The 26,743-nt window shown below is 38.4% G+C and overlaps 1 protein-coding gene across 8 annotated transcripts in view; it reads left to right on the forward strand.

Annotated features, from left to right (window-relative positions):
- CHES-1-like (Checkpoint suppressor 1-like) overlaps window positions 1-26,743 on the forward strand; it is a 176,249-nt gene that overhangs the window by 40,202 nt on the left and 109,304 nt on the right. For 2 of the 8 annotated variants that reach the window (XM_067084520.1, XM_067084515.1), the window contains exons 3-5: window positions 6,560-6,691; window positions 6,887-6,924; window positions 10,389-11,380. The exons of 3 other annotated variants lie outside the window; for them this stretch is intronic. The gene's annotated coding sequence lies outside the window, so the exon portion shown is untranslated. Of the gene's footprint in view, window positions 1-6,559; window positions 6,692-6,886; window positions 6,925-10,388; window positions 11,381-16,677; window positions 16,986-26,743 lie in introns of those variants that run through there. 3 more of the 8 variants (XM_067084519.1, XM_067084518.1, XM_067084522.1) reach the window with 3 other exon arrangements.

Genomic DNA, 26,743 nt, shown 5'->3' on the forward strand with positions numbered 1-26,743 from the left:
TTTTTGTACCTCCTTCTCCTTCCCCCTTCTTTTTTTGTGGTGGGTAGGCGGTTTGGGGATGGGTTTGCTGTTTCTCTGCTTAACGACGAGTGCTAAGGAAAAGGGGGGAAGCCCTAAATAGTCGAGTGAAGCTCAGATGTGTCTTGGTTCATCATTTCCCATCTCGTTCACTGCAGTTTAATTTTTCATCTCGAGCTTAATTTTAATATTTCCTGTGTTTTCGGCTGGGCGATTGGCTCTTTTCTTTCCTTTTTAACAGTGTTTTTTTTTTTTATTCACTAGTGATCTTTTGAACAAGCGCCCTTGTTTGGCCTTATGCAGACCTATAAATCGCTCCGTTTCTCTGATTTTAAGGAAGTAGAATTCGACTTGACCTCCGGAAACCCTCCGACGATATAAGTTACGTGATTCGTACCATCGATAGAATCGGAGACCATGCTTTTGAAAGGCTGATCCGCTATGTTGTTTAAAAGAAAATTTTGTGGTAGCTCGTGACATAAATTTTTTTCTTCGTTGTCTTTGTAAGGTCATGTGGTAGCGAGTTCAGTGGCCTGCTTTGTAGTTAGGTTGTGGTAGGGATATACGATGGTGATTGAAGGTCTGTCATCAAGAGCTGATGTCCGGTAAGCTGCAGGTTTCGGTAAACTGTACGTCACTTCCTCGAAGTAGTAAAGAATTCAGTAATTCATCTCAGTCATCATCCGTTAACATGACTCACGCTTGAGTGCAAGATTCTGGTTCTTCCTCCATCGTCTTTAATTTCCTCAAGGCCTGCAGCGAAATCTAGAGGCGAGAGCGATGGAAAATACACCGGGAGGGACTCCTTTGAGAACTCGCTATCATTTATTCTGACCCTCTTGTAGTGTATTTGTTATTTGTTTGTGCGTGAATATGTCTGTGTACGCTCGGGTTGTTTGGCGCCAAGGAGAATAAGAAGGCTTGGTAGAGAGGATGCAGAGTTTTGTTACTATGGCAACCTGAACGCGTTGCCATGGCAACATCACGCTGGGAAGTTCATCCCGCCCGTTACCATCCCCACCCTCCCCATAAACCTCTTCCAATTACATATCTTCCTCCTTGTTCTCCTCCTCCTCCTTCTCCTCCTCTTCCTCTTCCTTTTCTCGTTGCTTCCCTACCGCACCTTCGGATTTCTTTAATTAAAGGTATGGTTCTGCCGAATAGAGTAAGTGACATGATGAGGAGGTAAATGGCCTTTGGTGCTATCTTTTTCTGTTTCCATGAATCTGTCTCTCTCACCAATTGAATGTTGACACTTTCTTTTTGGTGCTCGGTATATGTTGAATAGATACAGGTAGAAATAGCCAAAGCTTGCAAAACACACAAACACTCGTACACACCCATTCTGGTACCCGTTGACAGCTGAATCAATGAGTCGATTGGTGAGCGGCATGACGGGAATCGTAACGCGGACCATGCTAATGCAACCCAAGCATATTATGGCACCCATATACCTGGTATATATACTATATATATATATATATATATATATATATATATATATATATATATATATATATATATATATATATATATATATTTATATGATATATATTTTTGTACGTACGTGCGTATGTATGCATGTATATTTTGAGCAGTGTTTCTTGTGACTTCTCGAGTATCATATGGTAAACCTTTTTTTGGGAATTTTTGACAGTATAGTATAAGATGATAAATATTACATTATCATAGGCCTCAACAGCCGGAAGTATCGGGGGAGTAATTGTGGAAATTTGTTTAATGTTTATTTGTTTACTTAGGGAGGTTTTGTTGTCGTTGCAGTGTTTTCCAGTATGAAGACTGGCTGCTTTCTAATGACCTCTTATCGGGTCAGAACTTCTGTGATATTGAAGTGTTTAACCGCGTGGCCATTGTAAGGGACGCCTCGGGTGTAATTCGACGATGATAGCTCAAGCAAAACCAGCCCACAAAATCATTTGTTTAAATTAACATAATGCCCTTTTTTTTATTGAATCACGGTGAGGATGTTTGTCAGTTTAACCAAACTCACATCATGATGATTAGGGGCATTGGTTACTCAGCTGCCCTGTACGAATTTATTGTACTTGATTGTTGTACGAATCCTGGGGACCTTTGGAGAGCTGTCTTTCACATGCTGCTGTGTAAGCATTACTAAGCCGTACTGGTTGGAGAAGGTAAAATTCTTCTTAAGTTATATTCAATATTTTTTAACAATTTTATATTTCCAAGGCTTTTAAGTCAATCTAAAAAGATTCGGTTCTTTCGTTTCCTGTAACTAGAAGTTTAAGTTATGTAATCTAGGTGTGTATTAACCAACCTCTCCCCTCCCCCAGTAGGCAGCATTTCTTGAGTCTCATTGACCAACGTAGTGAACAGAATTTGGAGTGTCATCCAACTGGGAATGGTCATAAAAATAAAAATGATGGATTAGCAATTATTTCGCAACAAGCCTTGAAAAGGGGCTTTTATATGAATATTCATAATGAGAGTAGACCTTGTGTTCGACATATTTTACATAATATCCCAGCTTAAAAGCCAGCTGTCACTAAATGTTTGCAACCAAAGGCTTGCTGTTAGACATCTGCAGAGGGGATTTCCCATATTGTGTAAAGAAACCGTCAAGTATACTCTCTCTCTCTCTCTCTCTCTCTCTCTCTCTCTCTCTCTCTCTCTCTCTCTCTCTCTCTCTCTCTCTCTCTCTGACACACACACACAAAATGGTAATATAATGCCCATCACTAGCTGGAAAGGTTTGTTCATCTAGTTATTCGCTACTGCTTGTAATCTTTCATTAATTATGTTACATTTGTAAGTCTGTTACCCTTAGCAGTTACACTTGTAAAGCATAGCCAATCGCTTTATTGGGCCACTCATTAACTCTTTATTGATATAATGCATTTAGTCAAAGAAAATACAGAAACATTTTTGGAACGTTGTAATTCGAACCTACTTTTATTGTTTTTTTATGCTGGCTTACAGTAGTCCAACACAGGATGTATTCTTATCACGTTTTCGTAAATGGTGTTTCTGTCTTTCTTGTTATCCTAGAATCCTTCCATCCGGTAGAGGCAAGTCCTCCAGCAATCCTTCGGCTGCTCTGTTTGTAAACAGTTCGGGAGGATGATTCAAGATTTGAACTTAGTTGAATGCAATTGAGGTTTTTGTACATTTCATTAGTACTGCAACTCGCTCTTGATTTTGTTTATTAACTATTAAAAAAAGAAATATTGTAGAAAGTTTCAGCAGTAGTATGGAGTGGTACCATCGCTGACTGTGTAGTGTAATAAATTCTCCAAAGAGCTAGTCTTCCAATCAGCTCAGTACTCGGTTGGTTTACCACATACTTTTCGGATGCCGGTGACCCATAAGGCTCAATGGTAATTGCTAAAACATATAATGGAGTCCGGCGTGATTGAGAATAAGTGACAATAAGGTCTGAATAGCATAGTGATATTGGGATTGGTCATTCCAAAAATTATATTGTTACAAGTGATATTTGATTTTATAAAGCAGTTAGAGAGAGAGAGAGAGAGAGAGAGAGAGAGAGAGAGAGAGAGAGAGAGAGAGAGAGAGAGAGAGATATTAATAAATGATGAAAGCAGTGTTGATGATGTAAATAAGTATTTTTTATTTGATTGGGATTTACTAGTTATGTGGTATTTCGACCCAGCTACAATGTAATCTTTTTCGAATTATAGTGTGTTCGATGCTGTATTTAATTTCAGCAGTAATGTTTCCTTTGTCACATAAATTTCAGATTGAAGATTGAAGGAGAGAAGAATTTGAATGATCATCGCATGAAACTCCTTTAATGTTCATGAATACACTGATATATTAGTAAGCATGCCAGTAGAAAATGAATATTGTGAAGGACGCTATCAACCTGCAAGCTCTGTATTTAATGGACGTTAGAAATAGATTTTTGTGGGTGAATGCACTTTCATTTTAATGAGCATGCAAGTGTCCATATAAAGGAGTCAGCTACGGCACCCAGAAGAGAGACCACGTGTCATCAAAGTTGTTACAGTAGGAATTAACGTCTGTTGAGATAGAGGGTCGTGAGTACTGACGGGTGTGGTTATCAGTTGAGTACTGCCAGATTTCGGATGGAAAGTGAGGAAGTGTGGAGCGAGTTGATGACCCAGGGCGAAACTCATTCTATTGGTGGTCTAGATTTGCGTGCATTTAGGTTCAGGGATTTGGAAAGTGCGAGTGGTAGGAAGCTTAAGGCTGATAATTACCACCCCTTTCAACATGAAGGTTCCAGTGCCAAGTCATCAGACCAAACTTTCATAATTCAGTCAGTCTTCCCACATATTGAATTGTCTTTAGGAAAATTTTTGGGTTTTTGGGTTTTCGGGTTTTCAATACCCTTTTGTGTCATGAAATATAAAAAGAAAAATCAGAAAAGGTTCACATTTCAAAATAAAAATATTAGCATCCTTTTCACCTAAGTGTTTCCGGTTCGGTAGACTGTGCGTTTCAGGTTTTGAGAATCTGGTCCAACTATTTATCGCATCAGAACATGTAAGTCATGCTGGCGGATTGTTCTGTGCTTTTCCCATGCTTTGTTGGAATGCTTTCGAAACCTTCAGTGTGTGATGAACCCATGTTGGCGATCGGTCTTGAGTCAGTATGGTGAATAATTTGATTTTTATATCTTCCACCGGTGAAGCCTATTGTAAAAGTGACATTCCGTGAACGAAGACTTCCTGAATATTTTAAGCAAATGAGAAAACAGTGGTGCACTTGTTTGTGCAGTCCACATTTTGTAACGGCATAGTGTCAAACGTGTTGGAGAACTCTCAAGAAATAGTTCAGTGTTACGATGTGCAGTATTAATACCTCATGAGCAGAGAAGTAATGGTATGGAGGTTCGTTGAGTACCGTATAATCTGTAATAGGTTTCAGATTGTCAGAACTGAAGAAGCTTTCCATTAGGAGCCCTTGCAAATTCGTTTTCAGTGTGCAGCCCGAGGTAAGAGTCGTTGACCTCTGCTGTTTTGACGACAGTCGATGTTATAAGGCGTCTCGTCGGCGGTGAAAGGTCTTTGCAGTTGTTTGGACAATGCTCTCTTCATGTATACTTTATCATTTTTTCCAGCTTGACCACCAAAGGTAAAGGGCCTGTAGAAATTTTATTATTATCAAGTTGGCTAAACTTTGGCAAGGGAACAACATATTGTCAGGGTTGTTATTGCAATAAGAAAACCTACTCGCTTTAATATTCATAAAAAAGAAAACTGAAGTATTTGTATGCAACAAGTACGATACATGCTTCATTACCAACGAAAACAGTAACGAAGCACACGAACGCTGAAAGAGAGCCCGAACTTTGCGCTCAGTATGCTGAAGGTTTTATGATTAATTGCCATTGTTTTACTCGTGGTTATACTTGTCTGTTAACTTGTTTCATTTTAAAGTAAGCATTTGAGACGTGGAAATAATATTATCCAATAGGTGTTCGTAATATTCTCGTGCGCCGCTATGTGGTTGCCTACTCCAAGTGCACTTCATGCATAAAAAATGAAGAGTTTATCTCCTCATCTGCTCCATCGCACCGTGTTTATTTACTCGTGTGTTTACCAGCAATTACCTGCCCATTCAATTGCCCATCCGTTACACCGTAATCTTCCCCCATACTCACGCATAGTAATCGCTTAAGACCACTTTTATTACCCACGGGGACCGTCGTAAAGGTATAGGGAAGTGGCCAGCGCTACAAATCTCCCAGCCACGGATGGAGTCACTTCATGCTGTGGATGCCACTTAAGTGGCACGCATTGGGGGTATGGAGGGGGGAAGAGGAGGATAGGTTTGATACCCTCTTCCACTGTGTACGGAGGGGAAGGGACGGGGACGGGGATGGGGCATGTGATGGAAGAGAGAGGGGGTTGCTGTTATTTCAGGGGACGATAGTGGTGGGTTAAGTTGCTCCAGGAATAGAGTTGGCTTTGGAGGATGTGCAAGGGAGAGGATTTAGAAGACGGCGAAAATGAAGACGAAGAAAGTAAGGAAGCTGAAGAATTAAAGGAAAGCTAATGGAATCTCTGCCTTGAGTACGAAGTCTCTCTTGAATCTTCCTTCTTGACTTTCTTTCCCGACCTGCATTGGATTAAAAGAAATTGAAAGGACGATGCTAACTTACAATTATAGTGACAAGAAATTTAATTTAACTTCAGAGATGTTGAGTGCGTCTGGAGTCTTTGAAATTGCAAGTGAATTGGTATTTTTATTTATAGGGTAGGTTTCATTATGTATATGTACTGTATAATATATATATATATATATATATATATATATATATATATATATATATATATATATATATATATATATATATATATATATATATTTTATTTTGTGTATGTGTGCTTATACAATATTAGATATAACTGAATTTCGTTTAATAATGGTTACCCATAATGCAGTAAAGAGGGTATATATACAGTGTATCTATAGATATAGGGTGTTTTTTTAGTGATAGAACGGAAGATACAATTATGCATCGAGTTATTAACCATATATTATTGTTGTTATTATTTTTCTTTGCTATTAGACTGATTGAGGGGAAAGATATTGTAATTTTGTAAGCCAGCAGCCAAAGAGAGTTAAGCGACTGCTCAAGCATCAACAGTCCAGTTCCCAGCTTTTCCGCTTCCCCTCACGGAGATTAGACAACGGAGAGACTGTATTTCATTTCTCTTTTGTATTAACAATGTTTAATTCAATAGTTTTATATGTTCTTTTGATGTTAATAGAGAGGCGATACGTACTCATGTTTTATATTCTCTTAATTACCTTATGTGAAAACTTGAATTGCATTAATATAGAACTGTTAGTAGCATTAATTAATATACAATAACCGTTTTTTTTTATATTTCAGGTAAGATTGCAATTCATCTATGCTTGTGATGACTTTTGGTAAGTGTTACTTGTTTTCTTTGTAAGTTGTTGGTTTAAGGCTTTCCTCGTTTAAATTTAAACCTTAATCTTAGCAATGATGATTTTGGCAGTTGCAGATGTAGGCTATGTACCATTTATTTGAATTTTATTTTGTTAAAATCTACGTTTTTCGTTTGTATCCAAATCCAACGAACGTCTGTGCCTTGCTTGGTGTATATTAATTTACTGTGTTAATCTTTTAGTGTTTATATATACATATTAGTGTATACATGTATACATTATAGATATATATATATATATATATATATATATATATATATATATATATATATATATATATATATTATTTTGTGTGTGTGTGTGTTTCCCTACATGCTAGTCGATGTTTTGGCTCGTCTTCAGTTTGAAATGAAAACTTCAAGACTGCCGGTGTTGTATAGTCCGATTTTATACTCCAAGTTTGAAAGAGGTTGAACTCTGACTCGTGTGTGTGCTGTGCATATCCTTTAAGCTAAAGTGACCGTGACTGTGATAATTGTGCTTAGCGTTCGCGGAGGCCAAAGGGTATTTAAAGTTGTCGGGTTGCTTGACTGGGATACAGATTTATTTACCCTACAGGCTTAAATAAAGGAAGACGAGGAAGAGCAAGAGTGATCCAGAGAGAACATTGGATTTCCTTGCAGTTTGCAGATGAAAAGAGAGTCTCTCTCTCTCTCTCTCTCTCTCTCTCTCTCTCTCTCTCTCTCTCTCTCTCTCTCTCTCTCTCTCTCTCTCCAGTTTTCCTGTTTATATAATTTGCTTGTGGTAGGTCAGCGACCTATCCTTACCTGGGTTAGATATTGAACTTGTAAAAGGTTAAGGGTATTCGCGAGATAAGGCGGGTTCGTAACGCTTGATTTTATGCTCTCTCTCTCTCTCTCTCTCTCTCTCTCTCTCTCTCTCTCTCTCTCTCTCTCTCTCTCTCTCTCTCTCTCTCTCTCTCTCTCTTGTTGCTTGGGTGTTAGCTCGACTTAGATTGGACGGGTAAGGACAGATTTGTGGCTACCAAAAAACTTTAGTGTGGCTTTGTTTACTGAAAAGTGAATTGTGTACTTTGCTGTTAGGGGACTGTTGTGGGTTGCAGCTAGGTTGGAGAGAGAAAGCAGTGCTCTCCCAAAATGTATACCATTAAAATGGGAGGACCTCAACAAGGCAGTCTTCACTCCTGAGTATTTATTTGACTGTTTTGGATTGCATGTAGGGTGAAGGAGAAGAGAGAAGAAAAATAAAAAGGGTCCATTGCTTTATCAAAATGTATCCCATCATAAAACCAGGATGTAATATCCACTCTGTGATAAAACCATTCATAAAATATAAATCGGTACGTGTGTATTTAGCTTTTGCCCGATATTTTCCCATGTTTATTTGGTTGGAACATTTTGGTGGGTGTCACAATTAAACACAGAGATTTTTTAGAGGTTTGTTTCCCCTTGAGATTGGAATCCGCACGTGTCTTGGTGGGTTTCGGGAACGCCAATGGGTGGTTGTGCTAGTTGATATGAATTGGAGAAAGAGATGGCATGGTTGTAAGCTATGGAGTTCCGGGGTTAAATTGAGTTTGGATCAACTTCCGTGGAAATGGTGGGAAAGGGGGATGATTGTTGAAAATACATGGTTTCCAAAGAAGAGTATTTTTAGTTATACTTTGGAAAGACAAAGCTGTGAGAAAAAGTTTGCTGGATTGTGTTAGTACAAGGCAAATGGAAGTGCAACTTTCTAGATGTAAGGGAAGAAAGGGAATGGTTGGAGGCTTAATGTTTATAATTTAATTGAAACACAAGATAAAGTAGACATGCACTCGAGAAGAATGGATGAAAATGAGGTAGCAAATATAATAAAGACAAAGTTAGGTATAGGAAAGCAGAGAAGGGCATTTAAGGAGAAAATGGATGGACTATGGGCTAGGATTAAGATGAGAAGTGGAGTAAGTGAGGCGTGTGTAAAAGGCATGAGTGGAGTTATTAGGACTGTAGTGTGTTCATAGGTGTATGTGGTGGGAAAAATTAAAACACAAAGTAGTGGAATGAGGAAATAAAAGGTTTAGTAGAGGGAAAAGGGAGATTGAGTTGTAGTTATATGACAGAAAAGGTACACATGCCTGAATATGTATGTTTACCTTGGAAAGGCACCGAATAAGAAAGTTTAGGGATACAAAAATGAATTGTGATAGGAGTGGGGGAACGATTTATACAGATGATATAGTGCATGATGGGATAGTAATGAGAAATTGCAGAACTGGTAAAAGAATTTGAAAGTGTTTGCAAAAGAACAAGGTTGATATTAACTGTGAGCAAAGTTTAAAACGGGAATAGCAGCAGTGAATGTTAATATGGATGGTGGAAGAACGGAAGTGGTAGATTTTTTAAGTATTTGGGAATAGACACAATTGATGATAGTAGAATGAGAGAAGAGGTAAGTCACAGAATAGGTGAAATAAGAAAAGCAGCAGGGTTTGTGCAACAGATCAGGAAGAGACTTGAATTGCCTGTGGAAGCCAATGTGAGAATGTATGGACAGATTGCACAGCCAGCTCCCCTTTGTGGAAGTGAATTGTGCAAGTTGAATGCAAATTTGAATCAGAGCATGAGCTGGTTTGCTCATGTGGAAAGAATCGGGGATTAGGCTCATGAAAAATTGTATAATTCTTAAGTGTTGGAAGAAAGAGAGAGGATTTAGAAATGGTTGGAAAGATGGGGGTGAAAGAGGTATTGGAATGGAAGGGCCGTAATATCCAGGAGGCATGAGACTGTCTGCTGGCTAAGATGAATGGCACATCTCATGAAAGGGACTTGGGCATGGTCTGATGAGCCTTGGGCATGCTCTGATGAGCCTTCGGTATTGTTGTAAGAAGCGGCTGATATTGCAGAAGATTTTCTGCATAAGTCGTTCATTCACGATTCACCAGGTGAAATTAGAATGTAGTAGTGACTGTTGTTTTTTTTTGTTTGGACCCAACCCTGTCAGTGAGTACTGTGGAACTATATATATATATATATATATATATATATATATATATATATATATATATATATATATATATATATATATATATATATATATATATATATATATATATATATATATATATAAAATCAGGGTCTAGACCATGATATGTATAAATCACATACACACTCACATGGGGAACTATATATATATATATGTGTATATATATATATATATATATATATATATATATATATATATATATATATATATATATATATATATATATATATATATATATATATATATATATATATATATATATATATATATATATATATATAATCAGGGTCTAGACCATGATATGTATAAATCACATACACACTCACGCGGGTTCTTGTATATACTGTATGTATGTATATGTTAACCTTAATATGCATTCATTAATTTTTTTGTAATCCATACGAAGTGTACGTTTTGTTTTTTTGTTTTTTTGAAAGGTGTGTGTGTATGGGAGACTGCTGTGGAATTTCGAGACGGATGGGTGGGAGTATAATGGTTATGGAGTGAGTATGGGGTCGCTGGTTTGCGTGGCTTACGTTGTGGCGAAGGATGGTAACCATGGTAACATCTGGCGCGTCTCTAGCAACATCACTGGCTGAAATGAAGTATGTAACCAGATGCGTTTTTAGTCAGAGGCGCCTGTTAGGAACTTGCAGCTGTGTCTTTTCCTTGTGTCCCCAGGGGGGAAAATTGAAAGTGTTGTGAGTGGTTTTTCTTGAAGAGCACCAGAAGAGAAAAGAAATAACTTTTTGAGAATTCTTCTACCTAAGCATTAACGCTCGATTTCGAAGTTCAGAAAGAACTTCTCAAGACTCGTCATGAGTGTGTTTTAAATACCACATTAGCTGGTATCGTGAGGCAATAGCTTGATCTAGTTACAGTTAATTTGCAGTATTTTTTTCGGGAACTGGAAAAATATATATTCTCACTGGATATAAACTGCAGAAATGAAAAGGTCCTTCTGTGGCAAATGAACATTATTGGCTCCCAAGTTCTTAAGTGTTTTTTGCACATATTAAATCTATCGCCACCGTTAGAAAGCATTTATTCCGGCATTGGCCTGATAAAGGCAGTTGCAGATGGAACTGCCAGTTCGCAGTTGTGTTATCACTACTTTTTATGCAAGCTTGGCGTTTGAAGTTGGCTCTTTTATCTGTAATATTAATTCCTAAAAGACGTAAACAGCTTGCTCAGCACACTGACTTTTATTTTTCTTTGAAGTTACTATGACTGAACTGTAATACGAGATAGTTTAAACTTGGACAGAAAGTATGATGTACACAAGTGCCAACCACCGTTCACATAGGATGCGTTCGCTAGGGCCACAGGGACACGGAGTTATGGATTCGGATGCTTCGAAGGCAGGTGGTTTAGTGTCTAACATCCGTGGAGCCATCAGTGGAAGGCGCGTGGTAGCTCTTGTTATCGGGTAAGTTTCTTCGAGTTTGCCAGTACTGTATCTGTTCTCATCAGCTGTATTTCATTTTAAATGGTTGTCAAGTTTCCAATCAGCTTTAGATTAATTTTGCTGTTATAAATGCATTTTCTAGTCATGTAAATTCAATTTCCAAACTGTCTTTAAATTCAGTTTCAAATCGTCTTTAGTTCAATTTCCAATCTTCACGTCAACTTGAGTCCTGACTCCTACCCTCTCATCATCCACCCCCCAACTGACCTTTCCTAGCCTACCTGAATTGGGCGCGTAACAATAGAAGGTAAGGTGCTGAAGTGCTTTCTTTTGTGATAGGTTTCTCTTTGTAATCAGTATCTATTCATTGCGATGGTTTTCGTTTCACTTCAGTTATTTCCTGCGATTTGTGATGGGTGGTGTATTGTAGTTAGTCATGTTCTTTGTAACTGGGCTCTTTTCGTCACGGCTGGTTTTGTGATTGGTGCTTAAACTGTTCATCATAGTAGGCTTCTTATTATTGCAACTGGTTGTAATTTATTTTCATTAGGTAAGCTCAGACGTTAATACGATACAGGACTAGAGTTCTTATTCATGGTCTCCTGCAGTTTCGTTATTTTGGTCGATTTCTCTCTCTCTCTCTCTCTCTCTCTCTCTCTCTCTCTCTCTCTCTCTCTCTCTCTCTCTCTCTCTCTCTCTCAGTACCTACGTGATTAAGATGCCATACGGATCCTAGTAGTGTCAGTGACAAAAACATTATCTAACATGACTCCCATGTGATAAATAACTTGATTTGATTGGGTCTTTAGTGGGTCGAGTGTTTAAGCAACACATTTGTTTACAAAACCAGTTAATTTCTGCCCGGTTCGGTGAACGTTTTTGTAGATGAAACTTGCCGTCAAAATGCTGTTGATTAGATTAACTACTACTTCTACTACTACAACTGTTTCTTATAGTTAATACCTGAAACCAGGAAGGCTCGTATATATCGCCTCCTCCTCACCCCCTTCCAACGCTATAAATATTGTCTTTTGAGATCCAGGATCTGGGGCAGAGGACGAGGGAAGGCCACTTTAACTGTTGCAGCCCCATTTTTACCTCCCTCTTTTTCTGTCCTGTCTTGTTGCATCTATACGTATGTATATTAGGCAGATGCTAAAAATAATCCCATTGTCATGTGCTCGGATAAGCCCCCTCCCCCTTTTTTTTCCATTTTAACCTTCGTCCCCAAAGGTCATCTGTGGTTGGTTTCCTGTAAACAGTGCTGCTTTTCCTGAACTATCCGTCGCTCGCATATGTGTGCTTTCGTTTTTATTCGGAAACTGAGGTATACTTCCCTCAATATTTTTCTCGTTTTCCTTGTAGAACTGTGGTTAGAGCTTGTGACTAAAGGTGTGTATTATACATGATTTATTCACAAGGCCGGATAGCGACCCCGAGTAGGGATTAAGTTGAGACTAAGTTGTATTGTATATGATTGATTTTAACAAATATTGTACTTCATAACTTCGGAAGTCACTTATGCAAAAATATTTTTATCAAATTTTCGGCTTGCTCTATTCAAGTTATTGGAACTTGAGACGAAAATTTTACCGATTCGTGTTACGTGGATTAGTTGTTAATGCAACATTCGTTAAAAACTTATTTTGTTTTTAGAATTTCGTCCTGTTTTTTTATGCAAATGAGTGGATATAATAGCAGTAAGATTTTCTTCCATTTAAGTGTGTATATATATATATATATATATATATATATATATATATATATATATATATATATATATATATATATATATATATATATATATACACACACACACACACATATATATGCCGAAATATAGTGGCTTATTCAAAATTCTTTATTTCTCTTATTGGGACACACATGTATATATATGTGTGTGTGTATTACACGAGAGAGCGAGCGAGGGAGCGAGCACTTAATGTAGAATTCCTGAGAGAGTAGTAACAGGTACCCCTATCGCACCCCGGTTTTCCTCCCTCTGCAAAACTCGTAATTTAGTTTCCTCTTTCTTTCCCTCAGATGTAAAAACTGTCAGCTCCTTCCTTCGTCCTTGGGAAGAACGGTTTTTCTCATTACTGTCATTTATCAAGTACTTATACCTTCTTGGCAGTTCCCACCAATTATGACCCCGTACCGTGTGGATAATTTCGACAAGAAAAACTTGGCTTCATATACATATATCGTAGTATTTTTTGTAATTTAACCAGTAGATAGTAATATGTGTGAAAAGAGTTATGACGTTTATAAATGAAAATTATAAATGGTAAGTATAATAGGCCCATTTGATGGACCGAAAGGGGGCTTATAGGAGAGCCTTAAAAATGATTAGGCTTAGATATTCTTTTCATTGAAAGTAACGTATATTGTTTACACAGTCAATATGATACCTATTTTTACTTTAATTATTTTATAGAAGTTTACTTGGTTGGTATTGCCACATGTAGGGAATCTGTTCTGTGGTGGTTCAGGTATGGCCACTATTGATGTATTTGCATTTTCAGTATTAACTTGAGAGCTTTTTGCCGCCATAGATTAAGTAAAACTATGCCAAAAATGTATTCCCACTCTACGGTTTGTTTTGCTGGTTTTGTAAACTGTATATATAAATGTATTCCCACTTCGAAGGCTTTCCTTACTAAAACTAGCCGTACCTGAATAGATAAGAAAATGCTGTAACTGGCACGAAACTTGATTTATTCGAAGGTTAGTTTCAGAATAATCCTAATATTAAATGCATAATATACTGTAAGTAATGACATCTCGCCAAATTAGCATTACTGCTTCTTGGAAAAGTTGAAAATGTGGCAATTCCGTACCCTGGAAAGGTTCAGTGCTGGGCTAAGCCAAGCAAAGCCGGAGATATTTACTAATCTGTTAGGATACGTCTGTATTTTTTTTTTTTTTTTACTTAAACCCTATAGTACTCATAAGAATTATCTTATAATTAGGATAGGCTCAGAAAATAAATGGGCAACGGTATTAAACTAAAGTTCCTCGATTAGAACTCGCAAAAAATGACGCAATTCATTCATGAAAAAGTCTTGAGGACGTAACCTTGATTGGGAGAAGGTTATTTTGAAAAAAGGATAGTTTTCTTTGTAAATAATGATTGTGTATAGCCAGTAAGGTTAAAGTTCCGTGTTTCACGAAGAATTAAGTGGGTCTGCTCCGTTCTCTTGAGCTCTGATTTTTTCCTGTTCGTCTTGCAGCTTGTTTTGATATATCTCGCCGGGGCTTACAGCAACCATTGCGTTTATATTTTATAGCTGTTGACGCTTACCTTTTACAATAGTAACTTTAAAGTAGCAATACTTTTCAGTTGGCTTGTTGGTTAATGATTTCAATAAAGGAAATATTTTAATAATTGCGAAAGTTTTTATATTTTTAAGATAATTGTTATACTTCGTCTTTATACATCTTTTCAGAGTAATTTTTTAGAGCATTTCTTGATTGTTTGGACATTGGCTCCATCCTTTTGGAATACCTTGAAGCCAGTGGACCGTAAAAGTCGGTTACCCTTTTATGTGTTTTGCAACGTCGATTCCAGTTTTGAGTGTAACAGAACACTAGCCGAAACAACACCTGCAGAAGACAAAGAGAAACCAACTTGCAATGAAAAGATTTGCCGCAGACTGTTTATTTATTTATTAACAGTGAGAGAACAAAAACGGATAGTGTCAGGATATTTCGAAACTTAACTTCAGTCTTGAACTAAAAAAAAAAAAAAAAATTTCGTATTGTCAGGAAGTATTTTATTATTAAGTGCAATTTTCTCTCTCCGCTTTCTAGTTTATTATTAAGTGAAGTTTTGCTTCCTCATATTCATTTTTAAACAAAACCTCACACATCAAAGAAAGCGCTTAATAGTCCATTAAGTCATCTGCATGGGTGGATGTCGCAGGCTACTCGGTGCGAGTTTTCCGATGAATTTAAGAGACGGCCTCATATGTACTGTGCAACAGATGTGTAATCCCACCTGAGGGGGGGAGGTTAGGTCCCTCCCCTTCCCCACTTTCCTGTATCTCAAAGGTCACGATGGATTGGCGGGTTTGGACAGCTAGCAGGGATTGAAGCTGTGATTGCGAGAACCAGCAGTCGGGCTGTTTTATAGTTTTCAGCTCAGTTATTGCTGTTATGGATCGGAATTTTACCGAGACCCTTGGCTAATAAGCATGGTGTTGAAGATGTTGAAGATGATGATGATGCTATAATTATATTGCTCGATTTTTTATGACAATGGTGATACTAATTGTCATCATCGTCATAATTAGTAGGAAACGCATAATAATAATAATAATAATAATAATAATAATAATAATTTCAACTTTGTGAAAATCAGAGGAAATCCCATGGTTGTTTACGGTGAGAGAGAGAGAGAGAGAGAGAGAGAGAGAGTTGATGCACAGTCTGAGCGTGCATCATTACTAGGACAACCACATCTCTTGCGTGCTCGTTAACCCAAAGTATCCCAGGTGATGACGATTACTTGGTCCATGTGGGGATGCTGCTATCCATAAGTTGGCTCTCCAAATCTACAAGAAACTGCACTTTTCACAGAAGGCTTTGGTGTAATAAGTAGGTAGTAATCTTTCCATGTTTACTGTACATCGTCATACCTCCCCCCACTTTTATTTGGTGTGTGTGATTCCCCACCGTTTTGCTGTTCAGCTTCTCGTTTGTCTGCCATAGGTGGCACACCATAGACATAATTGCGCATGCTATTATGGAGGGAGAAACTGTCCCTTGTTGATATTTCTGATAACTCACTCACTCTCTCTCTAATGATAATAATAACACAGTAATAAGGTAAAATCCTTTATTTTGATTAACCTAACCCTGCTTATTAACATACCAATTTAAAGCCAGTTTCTCTCAGTTAGGTGTTAATTAACTTTACATATCCCGCATTTACAATAGTTCCGTGCAGAAACTCCGCTAGGTTCTGTATCTGGCCATGAAATTTGTATTTTCGAGGTTTGGAACCGGTGTGTTCTAAAATTGGCGACGGCGGACTAGTTTTCTTTTTAATGTAGGTTTTCTGCTCTTCGGCTGAGTTTGAATCTCCGGGCTATGTCGTTAAGCACAGCCCGACTCAGTTCGGCTGACTAGATACCGAATCCTCAGATCTGTTAGAAGTTGACAATTCTCTGGTTGTCAAGCGAATAAAAATAATAAAAAGTTAGGCAAGACGGTGCTTTGAAAAGTCGCTGGAGACGAGAGCGAGAAATCGGGGTCAATCACGGGATGAAGATGCTGCTGCTGCTCTTGCTGGCGATGATGATGATGATGATGATGGGGGTGTTGCGGGAACCGTGTTGCCATAGCAACCTCAGACATGGTGGCTCGCGACCACGACGCTCTCTTTTGGCTTAGCTGACGAAGTGTGTGAGTGTGTATGAGAGACGACAACTCCACCACCACCACCACCAACACCAGTCCGCTAGTGACGTAGTTGCTGTAGTGGATTCGGGTGCTCACCCCACGCTTGCTCTCTTACTTGATAGAAAAAAGGTCCTCGTCCAAGGGCTTAGTTGTTTCTCTTGGTGATTTTGTAGTAGCATGGATATTCTCGAGTGTATGGATCCATGACAGCGCTGACAAGGTAAGTTTACCAAGGGAAGAAGAGGTTTCTCTTGGTTTGATGATAAGTTTCGGCTGTGTTTTGTTTATCTGCTCTTGGGAATGTTCGTCAGTTTTTGAAGGGTTATTTATGCACGCTCATTGCGCTTGCTTTCTGATTTTGCAGTGTCCTAAATACGCAGTTAACTTCCGAGTTCTGCATTTAAGATTGTTCTCTTTGATGCGTCCCGAAAGTTAGTGGAGAGCCCGTGGCCCATTTTGTTGCGAATTTGCTTTTTGAAAGCTGCATAGGGGCCTGGATTCCAATGCACATTTTAGAATAGAAGTCACATGTGGAAGAAGCCGGCGTGGAGGAATGTTGGAGGAGAGGAGTTGGAAGTGGTGGCGACGGAGGTGGTGGTGGTGTTGGAGGAGCTAGCGGAGGTGGCACAGCTAGTTGGGGTACGGTGTCGGAGAAGTTGGAGTTAGCCAATGAAAGTGGCCGGTGCACACATACACAAACAGAAACACACACACACACACGCTGATGGAGATGTACATCGAGGCAGAGGGATCAGAACACCTCCATCCCCATCTTGAGGATTTCAAGCAGACTTAATAATGCTACATCCGCTCCCTCCAACTCAACTTCAGTCCGCTATTTAAAACATGCAGTATTTTGTAAAGCAACAAATTAATAGGCAGAATTAAGCCGTAGTCGTTACAAGGGGATAGATTACAGGTGAAGAAGGGTTCTTTATGCAGGAGAGTGCAACGACTGCATTGTACGAGTTTTATATACAGCGTCAGAATAGATGAAAATCTGTTCATGCAGCGATCCTCCTCGTGTCAGGAAGATGAACGATTACTTTGGTGTTCGGCCTCATGTCAGGTGCATGATTTTCAAGGCTATTTTTATTCTGTAGAGCCAGTTTTTATTGGTATAGGGGAACCATATTTCTAGTTCATCCAATATTAAACGAGATGATGTAGTTATAGCTGGAAGACGAATTGTTTATAACATCGTTTACCTATTATTTGTTGAGTATGAAATAGAGTACTTATCTTGAAAATGCTGTTGGCTCGGGATCTTGAAGGCCACGAACGGCCAGTATCTCGTGGAAGAATAATGATATTGTTATTTTTAGCTCCCATCAGAGGGTATGCTTTGAGATCTGTGGCCCTAATGAGAAAATTAAAGTAGCTACTCGAATTGCACCCGTGTTAGTCAAGTTTTGTGTCTTTTTCCAGTTTTATTTTTATATTTTTGACCGTTTCTGGATGAAATTAGATCCTTGGTGCCATGTTTCCGCTGTTCCGTTATATTCACTTGAGAAGCGTGTGAAGTTTTGAATTCTGCAACAACGTTTATTCTACAAGTCTTGCAGAAGAAACATCTGTCTCTGAAAGTTATTCGACTTAATACTGTTGTTCTTCAAATTTCTCTCTCTCTCTCTCTCTCTCTCTCTCTCTCTCTCTCTCTCTCTCTCTCTCTCTCTCTCTCTCTCTCTTGTCTCCTCTTATGGCCTCTCTTGATCCCAACTTCTTGTTTCTTCATTATCTCTCGTTCTTCTGTTTGACTTTTTCCTCCTCTTCCCCTCCACGTGAGTTCATATTCTCTACTTAGCCACATCATCGTCTGCATTTGGCCTCCTCCTCATCCTCATCTCTCCATTTTATTTATCCATCCTTGCATTCCTTTGGTCGTCGAAAGTTTATGTTGTGCATTTGTGCATTAGAGCCAGTTGCTCTGGAAGAGATGGGAGGTTAGGCATGATTGTTGACAAGGCACAGGGGGAATAGTGGTAAAGTAAGATTGGTTTTATTCATCATACCTCTCTTCCTTCTTTAGAATTTATTTTCTTTTGTCATGGCCCCAGAATTTCTGTAACAGTCTTCAAGTTTGCTGTGACATTGCTAATAGTAAATCGTACATAGTAGGTTGTGTTAATATTGTGCTAAGAGGGGGTAATAGATCTTTTGACGAAGTAACATGATGATTGGTTTTGATTATTGGCGATATAATGGTCGTGATAATAAGTCGTCGATAACCCCGCCCCAATATCTTTGCTTGATAGGCTTAGTACACAACAATAAAACTTGTGTGCTTCTGATACGAATGGAATTGCTCCTCTCTCTAGATCATTTTCATTCTTTTCCATATGACTGTAATGTAAAGACATACTTGTTGATTATGGTGACCCTACATGAAGGTAGTAAATACATGTATTAATGTTGCATAGTATGGAACGCAAGAAAACGGATATTAATCTTGTTCTTTGGTTTGGGTTGTTTAACGTTACTGATTCAAATATCTCATTGCGTACTTGGTATTATAAAATGACATAGAATTTTGGCTGAGATGTCAGTGGAATGTTAATCATAGCGGACTCGCGTTGTTATACGTCCCCGAGGCCAAGGCGTTCTTGTGTCAGGCGGCAGCTACCTGTGCGACATTACGTGCTATAGTTAGTCATTCAGTTTTGCAATCTCTTTCGCCTCGCTCGACGCTGTATCTCTAGTACTTTAGAGGGAAGTAATTCAGTGTTTTCATGGAGCATATGGAAATTCCGGGTATATTATGAGTTTTTGGTTATAAATTTCTCCCAGAACTAAACTTATCCCTTCGTTGACAAAGTGTGTCGTTTTTAACTTACACTTTGCAGTTTTGATTCCCGTTTATTTATAACCCGCACATCCTTTTTCTTACTTTATATCATTTTCAGTTAGTTTATTTACAGACAGTTGCTAGTGGAATTTCTATTGCAGGCTCTTTTCATGAATTAGTCAGGGTACATTTTTAAAAGCCGGCATCAAGTTATCCACTAAAAAGGAGCCCTCTTGCAGTAGTTTGCTCGAAATGTAAGGACGGTCCCATAGGTATGTTGATAAAGAAAACCTTGTGTTTAATCATTTCTTAAACCATGAACAGTAAATGTGGAAGAAAGTGGGTGAACAAGATATTTATGTGATAGATACGGGTGGTGAATAATGATTTGTGTGGATAGTTGACGGTCATTAGCGTGCTGATCATGTGATGCAAGGAAGTCGAGACGCCGACTGTTATATTTACGTCAGCGAGCAAGAGTTTTGATTATAACAGCACAAGCAGAGCATCAGATGCTGCAGTGGTCTGCTGGACTGTTGTTGGCAGTTGTTAGAGAGGGCTTTCCTCCATTGGTGTCACTGTTTGGCAGCCTTTGGCAGAAGTGGTGGCAGAGGGTTTGGAGAATTGTAGGAAGCATTTGATTGCCGGGCTCTCTCTCTCTCTCTCTCTCTCTCTCTCTCTCTCTCTCTCTCTCTCTCTCTCTCTCTCTCTATGACGGTGTATGATGTTTTCACCAGAATGACTGCATGTTTGATCTTGATAACATTAAGTTTAGTTCTGATCTCGAATCTTGGTTCATTGATGGCGATTGAAGACTCAGAGAGAGAGAGAGAGATTTTGGTAGTTTTTCGCATCACTGTGTCCCATATTTAGAGGCTTCACCAAATGCACGTGTGATGTACGCTCCTTGTCAGGGGTGAGCGCGGAGACATTTTATAAGGACAGAAGAATGTTGCCGAGTAGTTCTCCTTCCTTGGAGCTCAGAGCGTGTGTGTGTGTGTGTGTGTGTGATAGCAAATGAGCTTGTGATGCCGGCTTTGGGAAGACGAAGACGGCGTCCAAGGCAGAAAATGATTTAAATACCGACTTCAAGTATCGGGGAGTTGCTGCTGTTGCTGTTAATGAGTAGGATGATGAATCAGGGTACATCCTGGGTGCACTTGCTTTGCAGCTGATCACCGGTTAAATCGTGAAATATAAATGTAAAAAAAAAAGTAGCTTTAGCCAGATTGTTACGTTGCACTGGCGATAAAAAGCTCTTATGTACCCTCGTGGACGGATATAAATAGATTTTTGTTCTGTTCTTTTTTGAGGACCACACAACTGCGTCACGTTTATTGTTCCCTTAGCCATGATTATTTTACTTTACAGAGCAGGCAGATTGTGTGTGTGTGTGTTTGTTGAGAGAGAGAGAGAGATATGAGGCGTTTTATTTTCCCTGGCGTTATTTACTTCTTTGCTTGCCTCGTCATCCTTGGCTAGCCAGCAAGGGTTGAGGCAGAACCACGTTTTCTTTACACGTTTTCTCTAAAGGTTGATATCACATTTTCGCCCATCTACTGATGGCAATGCTTCGTTTTCCCAGCAGCGTCCCACATCTAGTCAAGCTGATCACAGATATTTGTAAATATGTTGCGTAGGATTTTTCGATGTGTGTCTTACACGGGCCGTCAGGTAATTTTTTTTTTTTTGAAACGTGCCCTCACCTTAAATTATTGAACACGCACACATACATGTATGTATGACGTATGTATTTCTTTTTGTTGCTGAAGATTGTTTAGTATAATGTCTTTGTAAAAGGGAAATTGATTTTGTTTTCAATTCATATGATAAATGGTTGTATCTTTATACAATCGTTTAACTGTAGGTAAAGTTCCTGGAGTAGAAAAGAATAAACAGAAAACAAGAAATAACATCGGAAGAACAGTGAAAATGACCAAGTGATACCCTCAAGTTGGGCTAAATACATGATATGAGAACGAAAAGCACGAGGGGTAGCTAGCGTCAAGGGTTTTGGTCACAACGATGTGGAATTACCCTCTTGAATTGAAGAGCAGTTCCAGAGGTGAGGCGAAAGGGTCTCTCTCTGCCGCTGTTTGTAATGGCTTCGCTCCGAACCTCGTCGAAAGTCGTATTTTCTGTCTGGCTCACTCCACCTGTTGCATTATACTCTAGGCCTCGTTCAGGTGCATGCCTGTGCGAGCTGCGAACTGAACTGGGGTGATGGTTTTGTTTTTTTATTTAATTCTTGTACTTGGGATACTGCTACACTTTAGCGGTATTATGCGAGTGTCTTATTACCGTTTGTGACGCAAGTTACCTCTTGCTGTGCAAACAGTCCGGTAGGGTAGTTCAGTAAAGGTATTATCCTTTGCCTTAATCGGTTTGACTTCGCTGGAAAAGGGAAAAACTTGATAGAAAATTGGTTTTGGCTTTCATCCCTTAGCAAATGGAAGATTTGTGGAGAAAGAGGAGCACAGTAATGGGAATCACTAGAAATTTTTGAGATGTTAATTGCGGTTCTGTTAATGTACCAACCCAGTAGAATCTCAAATAACTAATGGAGTAGTTTTCACATTATACAAGTTTTAAAAATCACATTATATATATATATATATATATATATATATATATATATATATATATATATATATATATATATATATATATATATATATATATATATATATATATATATATATATATATATATATCTATCAGTTCTCCGTAAAGATACTCGAACATTCTACCAGGCAAAAAAAGCGATGAAATGCCTTTATTCCTCTACAATTAGACGACAAATCGTGTTACCGCCTGTTCTCAGGCTCTGGAGCGTTGGAGGAAGGCCCCCGGCGATCGTCACCTCGTTATATTTATAAAGTTGTTTTAAGGCGACAGCACAGACACGTGTTTGTTAGCCGGAGAGAATTAAGCACCTGCCAGGCACTAGCTTTGCGTGCGAAGTTTTTTTTTTTTTATGTCGGCTTATTTGTGTTGGCAACGAACGTACGATGGTGCGCTAACGTTTAATGGATGCTAATTTTTTTAGGTAATTGAACGTCAGTATTCTTACATCATGTCAGTACTGTTTTGATATTAAAGATTTTTATCGTTGATGTAACAGACTGAAACTAACTTATCTAGAATACCATTATGCTTACGCGAGATAACGTTCGATTGACGCAACCTGTATTAGATATCGTTATTCTGATGTAAGATTGGTCATTATTTATTTTGTATGCCGCCATTTACTTTAGATCGGCACTGATTTACTATTTGAATGTGGCAGTTTTGAACTAAGATTCTATTTTAGCCGTAGACTCAGTAGCCATGACCAGATTCGCGGTATGAGAAATATCGGAAGTAGTTGTCATCCATCTTCCTTTGGTAATTATTCTTTTCCCCTCTGATGGTTCAAAAGTATTATTATCGTCTACCTTACCCTTGGATATAAGATTGAATGTATTTATGTTGTCGATATTTAAAAGGTGAAAATTGACGAATACACCATCCATCGAGAGAGAGAGAGAGAGAGAGAGAGAGAGAGAGAGAGAGAGAGAGAGAGAGAGAGAGAGAGCATACAAGCTGGAAGGGGTTTGAGCGAAGAGGGGCGAGGGAGTAAGTGTCTGCTTAGTGTGATGGTGTTGGTTTGTGTGTGGGGTGAAAGGAGGGGTCCGGGAGAGGGGGTAGGTGAAAGGGAGGGGAAGTATATTTGTCCGGCTTCCGCCTGGCACGCATCCGACAACCCTCAGATTATAAGTGTGTAAATATATTAGTTTATGAATGTGTTTTACTGTAATCCAGTAGTATAATATGAAGATAAAAGCCCCATAAAACACTGTTTGTACGTTGCAACCATGTATTCGGACTCTTCTTCAGTGCCCCTGTTCACTGGTAAAAAAAAATAAATAAAAATAAGGGACACCGAAGAAGTAGTGTACGAAATATATGGTTGCAACGTATAAACAGTGTTTTTATGGGCCTTTTATCTTCATTTTACTTTATACTTTCCCCTCAAGTATTGGACATTTAGTGGAAGTTGATGAATTATGACAAGTTGATGAATTGTCGGAATCTAGCCATTAAGCCTGTTCATATAACGATGACATAAGCAAGATCTTTGAGGCTTCATTTTAGCACTAATTTGGACCATTCGACTGTTTGCGTCTTCGGCAGAAGCTTAATAGCTTTACTTATCTCATCAGATTTTTAAAAACTTTCTTTTCCATTTGCTGATTTGAAATTCTCTCCCTTCCCTAAGGGGTAGAAGCCCCTCATTTTTCTTCTTTTATGCCTGGGCTAACAAGGTCATAAAATTGCCCATCCCGTCTGCTCGTTCGTAAGAGGAAGGAAATAAAACCAAAACGGTATATAATGGAAAATGTGGCGAACACTTAATTCGTCTTGATCTCTTCCCTTTTAAGAAACGGCGAGTCTTTCCTACACTCCAAGCGTAAAGTTATCGCCGCTACAGTCATTGTGAGGTCTGATCTCGAATGATGGTCGTGGCGTTCTCTCTCTCTCTCTCTCTCTCTTACCGAAAGTTTAGAAGTGGACCGCATTTGGGAATCGGAAGATGAAACTTTGGTCAGTGCAACGTGTATCTTGATGCAGTACTTTATATATACTAGCACATGGCCATAGGTTTGTATAGAAGCACTGTGTATCCAGTTCGCGTCCAACGAAATGTTACATTTCGCTTCGGTACATACCGCTTCTGGATTTTTTCTGGTTGGCTGACAAACCGCATACCACCCCACATCTCTTCTCCGTGTCACAAAATAACGCTGACTTTCAACGAGTCAGCTGTTATGTAGGCATAAAGAGAGCTCTGGGCGCGGTCTTTTAACCCTTTGTATTTTTATTATTAACTGTGTATATTTTTGTTACCATTCTTAACGTCTCAGGCATTTTACTTGTCACTGGCGTTTTTCATTTCGCCTAAGGATGCATGGGGCCTTCGATTCTGTTTTGGTATTTGGGAGACTGGTTTACTAAGCTGGTAAACATAGGGCTTCTTGTTTAAGACAACTTCTTGTGTGTAAATTAGTCAGGTAGAAGGAGAATGAGAACTGGGTTTTACCAAGAGAAGTAGCTGTTCTTGAATAAAACGTAGGTTTGTAATATATACATCAAAACGGGCCCCCTAAATAAGAGAAGGAAAGGTTATGGAGGACGATGTGGCTTCATAACACCATTGCATACATCCTTACGAAAGAAGTTAAGCTGAACTGAATAAACGAAGGGAATTGTTGAGAACTCGAGAAAAAGAGGAAAGAAACACTGAGTATAGTAGTGGTAAAATAGGTAACGCAGGAACCATTGTTTGTAGTGATAAAAGTTGGTTTCATGCTCTGTTTGAATTACAAGTTGATAAACAAATGTGACCTTAACATTTACCCGATTGTGATAAATGTTGCCCATTGTTCACATGTTTATGCGACAGTAACAATTTCTAGTTATGTACTGCAAATCATCAATGTTGTTAATACCTTAGAAGTCAAGACATGCAGTGAACTATAGAGCAAAATTAACTGCTGTTTCTGTTGGCCAAATAGACTTCAGTTTTGCGGATATCTCCTTTTTATGTCATTGTTTACGACTGTTGTTTGGAGATGGGACGAATATGTTTTGCTACATCGACTCACATACTTTCAATGAATCATATAATCAGGAACGGAAGTACTAATGTCAATTAGTGTGCAGATAAATCTACATTATTAGAATTCCACGTTGGGAAGCATCGGAGGCTCTCAATCTGGGAGACGATAGGCTTACCCCTGCGTCACAGTGGGTTTCCAGAATGGCGACTGAATGTCTAATATTTTGAGTTTTCACTAAAACCAAAACTTGAATTGTCGTATAGGCGATAGTGTTCTGTCTGATAAGCTGCCTAATTGTTCTTGCCTGAATGTGATAATAATCTTTCAGTGGTTCTTCTTGACAACTTAGTTCATGAAATAGATGAAAGACGTTCAGTAGTTCATCGGCTCTTCTGCAAAAAACTAAGGATAATTTATTAATTTAGTTCAGTCTAAGAACCCATCGTTATCAATAGTATTTGGAATATATCCAGACTCCATTATTAATGACATTGTTTTGGGGCGACTATACATAATTTCAGACATTTGCTCTGTCTTCTCTCATATGTTTCCTTCCATATTGAGAGCATGGACAAAACAGATAAGCATTCAGAGTATGAGCTCAGAAAGTTTACAGAAGGGTGTGTTTATCTTCGTTTTTAATCACGTTTCCTTGACGTAAGGAATCTGTTATTTGCACGAGCTATAATTTCATTAATACGGAATGGTTCCCCAACGCCGGAAATGAGAAGTCAGTGGTCCTTTGTATTCTGTCATCTCTATTGTGAGATTAGAATAACTTTGTGGACTCTCTCTCTCTCTCTCTCTCTCTCTCTCTCTCTCTCACACACAAACGAATAGAAAACTTATATATATATATATATATCTATAGTATATATATATATATATATATATATATATATATATATATATATATATATATATATATATATATATATATATATATATATATATATATATATATATATATATATATATATATATATATATATATATATATATATATATATTTTTTTTTTTTTTTTTTTTTTTTTTTTGAGAGAGAGAGAGAGACTCCGTCTCCTTATAGTGTTATGCTTATCAGTGCTGATTCTCTCAAGGTGAAAGCCACCACAAATAGTTTACTCCTATGTCCGTGCAACTTAAACCTTCACTAACTCGCCGAATGTTCCTTCCTTTGTATTGTTGTTCAGGGAGAGCAAATGATGCTTTACACTGTTGAGTTCAAGGTCAGTATAATCATTCAAAAGTCGAAGTGCTTTTAAGTTGTCTGTGCCTTTTTTTATTTTCAAGTATTTAAGGGAATATGAATGTTTGGTTACCATTTATTGCATTTTTATATGAACTAAATGGACTGCGACCACTATGTTTTAAAGGTAAAGAAAGTAATTTTGTTGTTAAGGGTATGCTAGGTACAGTGTTCTAGCAAAATTTAATTTTGCTGGTGCTGCATGTGGTTAATAAATTGACACTCAGGTTTTTATAGCGTCATACGATATTTGCGGCAAGGCCTCCCCCCCCCAAAAAAAAAAGGATTGCGTAAGTGTAATTATACAGAAGGAACGTAAAGCTTTTTTTTTTGTTCACCTG

The sequence above is a fragment of the Macrobrachium rosenbergii genome, chromosome 41 (assembly GCF_040412425.1).
Source record: "Macrobrachium rosenbergii isolate ZJJX-2024 chromosome 41, ASM4041242v1, whole genome shotgun sequence".
NCBI lineage: Eukaryota > Metazoa > Arthropoda > Malacostraca > Decapoda > Palaemonidae > Macrobrachium > Macrobrachium rosenbergii.